Below are 13344 nucleotides of genomic sequence, written 5' to 3' on the forward strand. Positions count from 1 at the left end.
AAATCGTTCGCGGATCGATTCCGACGAGGGAGACGTAAGTGCACTTTCGGAGTTGCGGTTGCAGTCCGAGAATACATAAGAGATTACGCGAGAAGAAACAATAAGAGCTTCACGATGGAACCATTTTGCAAGACCGTTTTTCAATTATTCGCGTCGCGTACATCACGGATCTTCCGGTATTAGGTCCATACAATTCTATGCCACATGATTCTCGAGCGAATTTTACAATCAATCGGCAATGATGTATTTTTCTTGCGCGAAATTCCCGAAGAAATGATAGCGATGATGAAACAGGAATTACGACGATTACGCGTCTATTGCCTGGAGGAATCTTCCGGTATCATCGTATCAATACACGCGTACGGTTATATGTTGAAGACATTATCGTGCATCGTGCCGTTACGTAAGATCCTCAGGAACGCACAATGGAGCTCCTCGATGTTCCATTAAATCGTATGCAGATCTCGGGGCAACAATGGAACGCGGACGGGCGAATCGAGACTCGTAAAAAGTAGCCGACCGCATCCCGAAACGCTTCCTGGATCGAAATACGATCGCGTCGATGCGATTTCGGAAAGAAGAGAGATTAGCATATTTTTGTAGGCGAGAATATCGATCGTGTAAAAAACAAGTGCAAAATATATGAACAAGTGAAAAATATATAATTACTTGTATTATCACTCTTGAAATAATCAAGGTTTATCAATAAATGTAAAAAAAATATATTAGATAATTAAAAAATATAATATTTTGATGTGTAATATTTTTCATTGAATACTAAATTCATATAAGACATTAAAAGTATATTATTACTTGTGTATATACATATATTATCATTTTTTAAATAATCCGATTTTAACGTAAAAAATGTTGAATAATTAAATATTGGATTATAATATTTTTATACGTACATTATCGCTCAAAAGTTTGGAGAGCACTCTATAATTTTTAAAAATGATTCTTTACAAATATAATTATCTTTTTATCTTAAATATCAATTTTTTGAACATATACTATCGAAATAAAATTGATGATTAAAGTAATATAAATTTTGGTACGTTTACAATATTAATAAATAAAGTTAATTGAATTTTTTTTAATTTAGAAATGCTCCAAACTCTTGCGTGATAATGTACATTTTTTTAAGTAAATATATTAAAATTATTTAATGGAATAATATTTTTGTGTCATATAATATTATTCCAAAGATGTTTTGACATATTACAATAAAGATTACTAATACAAATATTATTGTTATATTCAGAAATATATTACTTCTTGATTACTGCATTAAAATAAACGGTGAGATAAGGAACTTTTACGAGTGATTAATTTCCCATTCTTCAGTTATTGCTTTTCATCATCTTCGGCTATACACCCACCTTAAACTCTTTTAAAGGAATAGTGCGCTTGTTATATACCCGTAAAATAAGATGGATAATATATAGTAGACAACACACCTTCGCGCGTCTTACGTTGCTGCTTCAACCCGATACTGCCTCGCAAAGCTTAACGAATCGTGCCCGCGTGTAAGTAGCCGCTGAATAATCCGCACCGGGGCTTCGCGCGAAAAATTCGCGCGGTAACGTACGAGCGCCCGAGGGCACGGGTGATTGAATATAAATCATATAAATTGCGACTATCCGGAATTAATGTACACGCTCGTGATTTAAGATATTGCATCTCCTTTTCTCCTTCCTTCTCCCTTTCTCTCTCTTTCTCTCTCTCTCTCTCTCTCTCTCTCTCTCTCCTTGGGCCGTAATTGACGCGTTATTTCCGCATCCACCGTCCGAGATGTCGAGACGAAAATTCATCTTTGCCGCGCGCGATTTATCCCGCAGGATCTCGAGAGGCACCCGCATATTGATCCTTTTCATTTCCTTCTTCTTCCGTGAAAGGAGATTCACGTGATCGCGATAGAGATCATTGACTTTGCTCCCGCGAATGTAAAGCATGATCTCTTCTCGTGTAGGAAATTGTTAAGATTAATATCATAAAGCTATTAACCTTGATAAAGATAATATAGGGATGCTATAAGGAATATCTTATCAAATCAGGGCCCTACTAGATATTATTGTAAGAGTGTATATAATTTAAAAAATGTAAGCAAGACTTCAACGAACATTGAACGTTTCTAGGATGTTAAAGAGGATTAATTAAAGATAGGATTATAGTAATATATTGAAAAAAAAGACCTAATAAAATTTCCTTATAAAAAAAGATTTTCTTATAAGACACGATAATATTTCCTTATAAGGCCCTGACGATCATTTGTTACAAGCCATGTAGAATCCAAGCTATCTGTATCCACTGGGATTATGTCTTAAAATTAATTGGATTCTAGTGGATACAGATAGCTTGGGCCCTGCATAGCTCGTAACAAATGATTTGTCAGGGCCTTATAATATTAATGAGATCTTTTTTAAAATTTTTCTACATAAATTTACGCCAAAACACTTCGTTACACGATCTTGCGTCCGGATATCACGCGGACACGGAGAAAGGTGCATGTATTATCATAATCGTGCATCAGCGGGACATCACGATTCGCAATGTCGACCTTCCTCGTGTCGAGGGACAGACTTTTTTTTCTGTTGCTACACGAAGAGATATGATGGACGATGCCGCGAGAACAGGTCGATACGCGAAGCTACGTGCAATTTAGAGATTCATCTGTATGTCTCAGATAAAGCGACTCGAGATAGCAGCGTAATTACATTGGCGTAACAGTGCAACACTGTGTAATAAAGGATAACTGGTACATACAATTGTAAAATAATGACGATTAAGTATATGTAATAGTTCGTATAAAATACTTAACAAGGTGACATGTTCAATAAGTATAATAGTTGATAAGGCGATATTGTATATTGGATAATAAAGCTGAGAAGCCATCCACGAAGAGATTCTTGACTGCAATTAGTTCTCGTACGTAAGAAGATAATTTCTTTGAAGCGCGAATGACATGAGGTAATATTCGCTCGTGGATTAACGTTACGACACGCCTCGTCCGCAGATTCGCATAAATAGCAAAAAGGCGCGCCTCGAAATACGACGGACCATAAATCATTTTTACGCGCTGCGGCTACCGGAACCCATCAGGAAAAAAGATACAAAGCGCACTCTCTCTCTCTCTCTCTCTCTCTCTCTCTCTCTCTCTCTCTCTCTCTCTCTCATTCTGCATCTAATATTGTGTAAATTTAACCGAGCGAATCCAACGAAGAACGATTAATTATAGCGAACAGATATTGTATGAATTTTCGCCCATGCCCCTCCGATGAACAGTAGTGTATTATATTTCATTTACATATCGCTGCTCAGCGATACATGAGCGATCCTTAACAATTACACGGCGAGCGCGACTGGTGGAATCGAGAGATATAGTGTGACATCGGTCGAGGGAAAAGAGGAATTATTTTCTACCTGAGACACACGCGCACGCGAATGTATATGTACTCGGTGGATTATGCTGAGACGCGCATGTTCAAGGCTATCCACCAAGATCACGGTCGCGTCGCCTGGTGCCGGACAATCGCCATCAGTCATCGAACGATTCCCCGGCGTACGTTACATACGTATGTACGAAGAGTAATGGCAAAAAAGAACGGAGACACTGTACGCTTGCGATCCTTGCCGAACATACATCACTCGGCAGCAGATTCGAAAGTAACGAAGGCTATATCTTACTCATGTCGTGTCTCGTTTACGGATGGCCCAAGTCTGAAACCAATGCCCATTGTTTTTTTTTTACGTCGGTTATGAAGTAAATGTCCCAATGACTGAACCAATAAGGAGGTATGTCAGTTCTGTATTATTGATTACACTATGTTATAAGATTTCTGTTTCTCAACCTTTGATGATGATTCTTAGATATTTTTAGCTGTTGAAAAAGAATATAAGAATAAAAAAGTTTCTATTACTGACAGATTTTGAGAAACTTCAAATTTTGTTTTTGAAAATACAAACAATTTGCAATTTTTTTTCTTTTATTCCAGAAAATAATAAAATACATAAGAATCATCATTTAAATATTGAGAAGCAGAAATCTTGTAAATCAAATAATTTTGACATATTTGATATTTATTATTTAAAATATATACACTTAAAATATATACACTTAAAATTGTACGTAAACAATGAAAGGAACTTAATACTATCAAATTTATTTTCATATTATAAAAATATATTTGAATTTTTTATAACTATATAATACATATATAAAAATCTTTAAGTTTTTTCAAATTTTTTAAGTAAAAAATTCCAGATTTTCTAGTTTTCCAAGTAATAAACAACCTGTCTGTATCCGAATAAATTCTTTAATTGAATATGTGATGCCACGATATTGCCATGCACGACCGGTTTTAGATAAAAGATTTATTACATGATTGAACAGAGTTTATTAGGATTATAAACACTATTTACTTGCTTAACTAAAATGTCTCAGCAATCAAAAAGATCCAACGTGAAGAAAAGCACAGAGAAAATACGTTTAAGCCGCCTTTTAAAAATCGTATAATAAAGCAAAGAATAGTCGAGAGCTATTTTAGAAACGCGACAATTTATGACACCTGTTGTTGACGCTGTACGCCGTACAGACCAATTATCTGAGCTTTACTTGACTAATGAATAATGCACGTTTGGATATCGTCATGTATTATTGTGAGCGTATAATAATATATAGTTCCAGCATCAATATAAAATCTGCTATTAATATAAAAACTGTTATTATCCTCGTAATAAAATCGATAAATGTATATGATAATTCTATCCTATTTTTCTTTGAAAAAAAAAACGGAAAAGAGGACAATGTAATTGAGGCAAATGAAATCAGATCTAATTAAATCCTAATAATCCTTTCAATAGCAACGCGTCGTAATCGAAGTGACTCGCATAAGACTACTGCTGTGTATAACAAATTAATTTGGATCGATTACGCGTTCACGTGGGAGACAAATAATGATGATTTGAATCAAGATAACTTGAAACAGAGATCGGGACGGCGTGATACTTTCGCGAGATCCTTCGGAGAGTATTAGCTGTCTAAACTTGGCAGGACCTTTTGTATGCGTAATTTGGCCATGCAAATTGTAATTCGATTCTCGCTTATCAAAGAGGATTCATCATGATCCTTTCGCAGAATTTCATTCTGGCGCAACGTCGAAAACTCACAGTCAATAATCAGCGCCAAAGGCAATCTACACTGTCATTTATCGCTATAACTAAGCTCCCGCTTGGATGTTGAACCTTGATTGCGTGGAAAAAAAATCGGTATCCTGCTGTGTCGTCTTTACTAATAAATTCCTAGCCGTATTTCAACATTTTTATCAGTCCATCTGTCAATGAAATGAGCGCTCTCTGAAAATCTCATATAACGGATAAATGTCTCGGTATCACTTCCGATTAATCAGACGGAATTGCAGCAGAGATTTGTTGCTTTAATATACCACAAATTCATTGTTTTAATAACATCTAAGAAGTTATAAAAATACTGTCTGAAAAAGTATACAAAATTTGTCTCTGTTTTAGAGAATTATCAACATATTAAAATTTACGAATCTTGTTTTAACAAAATTAATTAATGAAAACAATTACAATTAATTAAGAAAAGTTACCATAGTAAACAATACACAGTTCTAATGAAATTATTTAATAATGAATTAGACGGCAATTAAAGCCGTCAGTTAATTAACAGGACGGTTCGATTCCAATTTTAGCCATTTTAGTAAATAAATTTAATTTAAAAAATTAATCAAAAAAATTAATTAACAGTAAAAATATTCCTAAGATCAAACAAAATTTAGAATTAATTATGAATGTAACAGATACATTTGTTTAATATATAATGTTTCTTGCAAAATACCACTATGAAAAATAAAATCTCTATACCATATTCCAAATGTTATGCCATACTCCAATTTATTAATCATTGATTAAAGCTACATCAAATAAAGATGTACGCATTCGTTCAATTATTAAATCATCAAAGGGCTGACAAAGGGCCGTACCGGTACCGCTATCTTGGTTGACCCCCATGGAGCGATGCCGCAACCTATCCCTTTGGTCGACCGATCGCGAACAGATCGGCGGGCATAGGCCAATAATTTACACGGCGATCGTCTTCCGGCAAGTAATGCCACGGCTAATGAGCGCGTGTGTCCCGATGAACGCGTTACATAAAGGCGCGCGCGGAGAGATGTGCCTCGAGAGATACACGAATATATATCGATGCACCGGGTTTGATCTTAAAGTCACGACGCTCATCTGCAAGAGCAGCGTCCTCGCAAAGGGCAATGTCGATCGCGGTGCACCGCTCGAAGGGGGACAACCCCCCTTGAGAATGCTGTTAAGATTGTACATCGATCGTAGCGGATCTCGACTATGTCGGTTAGATGTAACGATGCCCTGAGCTATGAGAGATTTATCGACGTAGTATCGATAATGCATTTGAGAAAAATTTTCGCTTTATGACGTGACAAACTCGAACACAAATGTCTATGCTAAATGTCTATCATGAGAAAGCGTCATCAATGACAGCACCGGTTACATTGTTGCGGAAAAGAATGATTTCGCTAAAGTATTAAATAACTTAACTAAAGACAGAAAGAGATTTGAAAATAATTCTATTGGATTATCGAAATAATTATACGGAACGTTTAAGAGTAATCAGCAATGTTACATTTAGACCTTGTACAAGGGAAAAACATTTTTGTTAAAATATGTAATTATATGTATAATACAGATTTAAAAATAATTTTGTTGGATCATCAAAATATTGTAATTATATTGTATAATTAAAATGCTCAAATCGGTCAAAGTTAAAAAAATATCAAATTTCAAAAAAAATTTCAAAAATAATTTAATTCTAATAATAATAATTTTATAATTTGTAAATTAGAGAAAAATCATACTTATTATCTACATTGAAAGAATGATTTTGAAGTATCTAAAAATTTAGCTTGATACAAATTTGAAAGTAATTTTGTCTCATCCATTAAAATAATTATGTAAGATATTTTTGCAGGTTATTTGAATGCTAAAACTTTTTGCAACAAAATCTTATAGCTTTTTCTTAGGTTTGTTATGATTTGTTATGATTCATTATTTTTCATTGTATGTTCTTGCCTCAAAAATTATTTTTTCGTTCTATAAAAATTAATTTTATTGTTATATATTTCGCATAATTTACTTTGCCTATAATCGTGCGGTAAAGATTTTATCAGAAGCTTAATAAGAAGAATTACCATGCAAAATATATATAAATATATACAGTATAAAAGGTGCATTATCGGGAACCATGATTCGTAAAGAAATTTAAGAAAGGCCTCGAGAGTCTTGAAAGGATTCATTGATTGTTTTAAAAGACTCGAAGGATCACCGTGTCGGACTATTTCGGATGAGCTTTAATACATGTCAATTTTTATTCCCGTTGTTCATTCCCCTTTCGTGACTCTTCTCGCGTGAGACAAAGCCCTACTAGGATAAGTATCGTTACATGTGCCATGCCACGGGGATGGTCATAATGTAAGCATTGAAACCGACGGCGTTACGCCTGAACCGTCCATTGTATTCCACGGCCGTGGTCGCGCAGTTTCAGGCAGCCTTGAAGCACCGAACCTCCCAGCGCGACAAGATGATGCATTGTTACAATGTGCGGGCTTCATGCCTGGGCCTGGCCTCGCGGGGTTACGCAGAAAATCGCGAAGGTTAAAAGGTATCAACGTGGAAATATCTATGCACACGATAGCTCACTGCGAGACATTGCAACGAATGTTAAGAAACTTAAATTGCGCGAAGCTAGCTCTCCCATAGAACATACATCGTTTTATTAACATTATAACAACATTGTAATATTCCAGTAATAACACTGTAACGTTGTTATATTATTGTACTAAAGATCAAGTTTGTAATTATGTATACATGTATTAAAACATGTATACTAAATATATTATATAGAGAATAAAAAAGTATCACAAGAAATTTGAAATTTCTATTACGATTATATAATCAGCTTTACAAATCTGTACACTCAATTTTATGTTTTAAATAAATTCAATCTTTTTGTTAACTTACTTATATACTCGTATAAAATAAATTATTTTATTAAATAATAGCTTTAATTTATTTATAAAAGTAATATAAATTTCTACACTTCAAGACAAAGACATTGTGTGATGCCTTGTATAATATCTTCCCAGCATTTAGACTCTGCAACTGTTTTACATAATACTTATTGTCTGTTCGCAACCAGTTTTGACTACTCACAATCAGTCGAGACAACCTCGAGAAGAACTGGCATATGTTTAAATATATCAGTCGAGGCGAAGGGCCCGAAAAGATTGGTCCCGATACTCCATCAAGGACATCCTAAACTAACCAGATTAGGAGATCCCAAAGAACTGACCCGAGAGTGTAAAAAAAAATTTTAAAAATATCAATCATCTGGGTATAACGTTCCTAAGGTTACCTGCGATGATATAATTCTAAAGGATCGTAGAATTAATCTTCTCTTCCTTTTTATTCCTTTTATCCTCGTGCAAAAATGCGTCTTCCTAAGATGATCTAAGTATTACATAATGATGACGCAAACTTTAATTCTTTAGACTTTGATATAATTAAGTTTCATTTCCATTCGTCCAAAGAACTCTAATTTAGAATTTCTTCCGCAAATCAAGATTAATTTAAAAGAGTATTTAAAAATAATATCTGTTCAGGCTACGTTATCACATGGAAAAAAATGATTTTGCTAGAAGATCTAAAATTTTACTAAAATAGAAATCTGAAAATAATTCTGTGTGTTATGGATCATTAAAATAAAATTATATTAAAAATTAAAGATAGAAGTAATGCTACAAATTTTAATATTCTAACAACCAGATTATTTTTTCAGATCTGTATCTAGCAAAATTTTATTAGATCTTTCAACAAAATCATTCATTTTATGTACCTTAATAAGTTATAAAGTACACAATGTCTAGCTTTCTTTCAATCATGAATTCTTTGGTCTATTTTTTACAACAGTATTGATTTTTACTTAACAAAAATTTAATGAGAAATCATCGTTCTCTGTACTTTTTAATTTCGCAGAAGTTATTCAACCGGTATTAAACTTGCTAGCGGCAGAACCAGATCCAGGCACGACATATGTGAATATCGATTCGCCTCTGCCTAAGCCGGCAATAATGGATATCGATGATCGATGTCGAAGAAGACATAGGTATGTCTGCACGCATTCCGGCAGCCAGTTATAAATCACTGATCCGTATCTCGATAGAGAGGGGATCCCCTTAACCAAATGGATGCTACTGTCGATTTGAATTACTACTCTCGACCGGCCGAGAACCATCGCCAAGAGACTCCAAACGGTTCAAAGTTCTATGTAAACTACCGCCCACGTATGCATTCTCCTTGCCAGTCACCGATGCTTCGGTGCTTGGCTGCGATAGCGGTGACCAAACAGATCCTATGTCTTCCTCGAGTAGTCTTAGAAAACGTCCGAGGTAGTCTTCGTGGCGGAAACCAAGACACCAGCATTAGAATTCAGAGTGCTCGAGTACGATTCGAAAGACAGAAAGGCAAAAGAAAAAAGAAACCTCTTTTCTTATTTTTAAGAACTCTAGAAGACACGTAAAGCTAACAGTTTACGTAACTTTCATAAGACGAGCGATCGTTTATTATTCGATGATTCCAAAATTAAGCTGTGAGAAAATCCGAAGTGGCCCGAAGGTTCGTCGACCGTTTTGATTTATGAACGTATGATAATATGCTAATAATTTATGTGTGATGTGCGTGTTAATTAATATACGACATCGGCAAATAAATGAAATTCCCGTTCCTAAATTTCGGCTCCACGCAAAGTAAAAGGTATTTAATATTAAAATGAGGCCTAATAAATTTCCCTGGGAAGAACAATTTAGAGAATATTTTTATACGTCTATCGTTTTAATGAATATTCGACATTTGTATATTCTGTATTTCTAGTTATATTATTATACATAATAGGAACGTAAATCAAATTCTCATAATTAAATAACTAAAAATATTATTACGACTTCATAGATATGAAATCTTCAGTAAGTTCACTTTAATTTTAATTAAATGATAATTAGTGCTGTTATTTTATATTAATATTGTAAATTAAAACTAAAGACAATCTATATCTTTTAATCGTCCAGAACTAATGTCAAAATCTACAGTTACTGACAGTGGGTCTGTAAATTTCGTGGGCATAATAGATTCACTGTCAATTCCAAAGGATTAACAGCGCTTAAAACCACTCAAATACTTATTTTCGAGTTTCATCTTCTATCTATGTCTCACCTGCTGCATGAGATAGCGATATTTATGCATTCAGAAGAGATCTCACGCATCCAGGTACATACGCAATCGCGAAGTATCCAAATAAAGCGTTCGACACATTTACAAATGAGCCGAAGCGAGAGGTGTGAGGAATTATTTTGAAGGTAATAAATATCAGAGATAAATAATCGTTGTCACGGCGAATCGCAAAAATTCGCGCAAGCACCAGGGGTGAAGATGAATATTAGTCACCGTGACGGAGACGCGCGAAGTTAAATGCCTGCGATTATCGTCATTATCCGCCGAGATAATTGCATGTATACGAATAAATGTATACATATTCGAATTACACACGTCCGAAGATTACATATATTTCATTGTAACTACTTGCGAATAACGTGCATTACATCTCTTGATATTCATTGCAACGATAAATGCAATTTGTCATATTCGGCCCACACATGTGATTGCTGTTTAAATAAAAATCTACTCAATTTATATAAATAAAAGATACAAAATAATTAAATTGCTTTACATATTATTAATTTCATGTTATTCACAGAAAAAGTGATTTTAGTGAATATCTAAAAATCTAGATTAATTAAATTGTTAAATCTGAAAACGATTTTGTTGGACTATCAAAATAATTATTAAAACATAAATTTCTTTTTCTTTAATTTTTCGGGCAAAATATTCTTGTAATAAATGAAAATTGAATGATTTTGCTAAAGTACTTAAACATTTAAATATATATAAATCTGAAAACACTCACACAGATAATTCTAGCAATATTATAATAACATTACAAATGTTGCAGCAATATTACTGCAAGCTTCTGTGTTGTATGGATAATTTTGTTAAATCATCAAAATCAAAATATTGTAATTACATACACTGAATAAATTTCTGATTAAAAATAAAGATACTGCTATCATATCAATCAAAATTCTTAAATTATAATAAATTCTAAAATTATAATAAATTCAATTAAAAAATTGTCTGATTTGTTCTTTATCAATCAAAATTTCAATTAATAAAAGCAAACTCGTTTTCCAATAGATAACTTAAGCATGATGAGCAATGTTGCAAAAAATTTTAACATTCCAGTAATAAATTTGAGTCTACGTAATTATTGGTCCCACATAATTATTTTGATGACCTAAATAAAATTATTTTCAAATTATCTAGCTAAATTTTTAGATATTTCAGCAAAATCATTATCTCTGTATATTGATATTCACTCTCATCAAGGTGATACTCGCGAGTGGTTACCACCATTATCAGTCTGGACGGGAGCCGCGTCTGCCATATTAGCAATAATATAAAGAGCTCCGCGAAGAGAGTCCTGAATAAACAATTGTACGGTGCAATATCTCGCATCGCAGGGGATCGACCGCGAATATCCCCGTGTATCGCTCACGACCAGCACCTTCTTGCAGTCGTTGAGAAGGCAAGTGCAGTTTCAGGGTGAATGCACGGCAGCGTCCGTTGCGCAACCGTGCTGATATATTAAATCGATCAGGATATATCGATAGCCCCATTGCTTTACACGCGAGAGCGTGGATCCAACATTATGGTATTCCAGGCGAGAAAACGCGCCTCCGGCGCAGCGCCTAGGAATGCCGCTCCAAGAAGGAATAAGTCAGAATCCTCTCGACGAGCCACGACCTTGCGTACACCTTGTGACTTCGTCGATACCGATATTTCTACTCAGAAAAGTAATCGAGAGTGCCAATCGAATTCATGTTCTTTGCTCAGGCGACTTTACGATGTTCGTTAACAGACGCGCCTTCCGAGAAAATATCGTTGACGGCGAACAAGTTCTCTTTGTGTGAAGAGAACACTAAACTTTACACTCGTATATACGAGATGTTCACAAAAATTGCAAAGAAAAATCTGGCTAAGTAAATATGAGAAATTTCGAGATCTAATAAGCAAAATTTCGTGAATAGAAATGAATCACTCTATTAGTAAAAGTCGTTATTTTCTTGACATTTCTTTTTAATAATTGCTATATAGTATTTCTCATTTAAATAAAAAAATCTGTTTAATTAATAGAATTCATTGTTAGTTGGACAAAATATATATGATTTGGCATGAAAAAAAAATACAATTTCTATTTATTAAAATAAAATGCTCTTTGACTGCTTTTGCAATTGAAGATAGTATTGTAGAATTTTGAAATGCCAAAAATATTTTTATTAAACGATTGATAACTAAATTTGTAAGAATTTGGAGATTTAATTTCTTTTTGCATTTTTCTCCCTCAATTTTATAGAGTTTGTAACTGTTTCAGTACATTTTTAAAATGTTCACAATTCGTGACTAAAATTTTTATAATGTGTCTCAATAAAGAAATTCTAATTTTTTTGTCTGGATATTTTTAATTGCTCAAGAGTTGATCACTTTATTCAGAGATACTTTCAAAAATAATACAATCCTTGGATCGAAATGAAAACACGTCCGCTCTGAACTGTTTCACGAGACTAATATCAGCGATTAACCGTCTGTTTTATTTATTCTTTCTTTTTAAACAAGATAATAAAAAATGACAATGCATATTTCGCAAGATGTTATTACACTTGTAAAAGTAGTACTTTAGATTAAAAAGACAGTGATAGTCGCACAAGAAATGTTGGAAGATGTGAATGTGGTAAGGAAAGAAATTTAGCAAGTCAGTAAATTTAGCCAGTAACTCTAACCGGCGATCGGTAAATATGTGACAAATTTTGTTGTTGTGTTTGCTGCTATACCAATTATTATAATAAGCAAACTATGTAGAATCTAATCTATTTTTTGGATAGACTTTAGACTTGTTTACATAAAATTGGTAGATGATCGTGGAGTCTTAAGTCGTAAGAAATCGACTAAGCACAGTAGTCAAATGTAGGAAGAATACTTAATTAGAATTGGTCAATTTCTTACGATGTGGGATCCTGCAATCGTATACGATTTATATATATATATATATATATATATATATATGTATATGTCTCTTTTATTTAAGAGCAATGATTTTAATTATTTATAACATGATTTTGATACTTT

Source organism: Atta colombica, unplaced genomic scaffold, assembly GCF_001594045.1.
Source record: "Atta colombica isolate Treedump-2 unplaced genomic scaffold, Acol1.0 scaffold12, whole genome shotgun sequence".
Taxonomy (NCBI): Eukaryota; Metazoa; Arthropoda; class Insecta; order Hymenoptera; family Formicidae; genus Atta; species Atta colombica.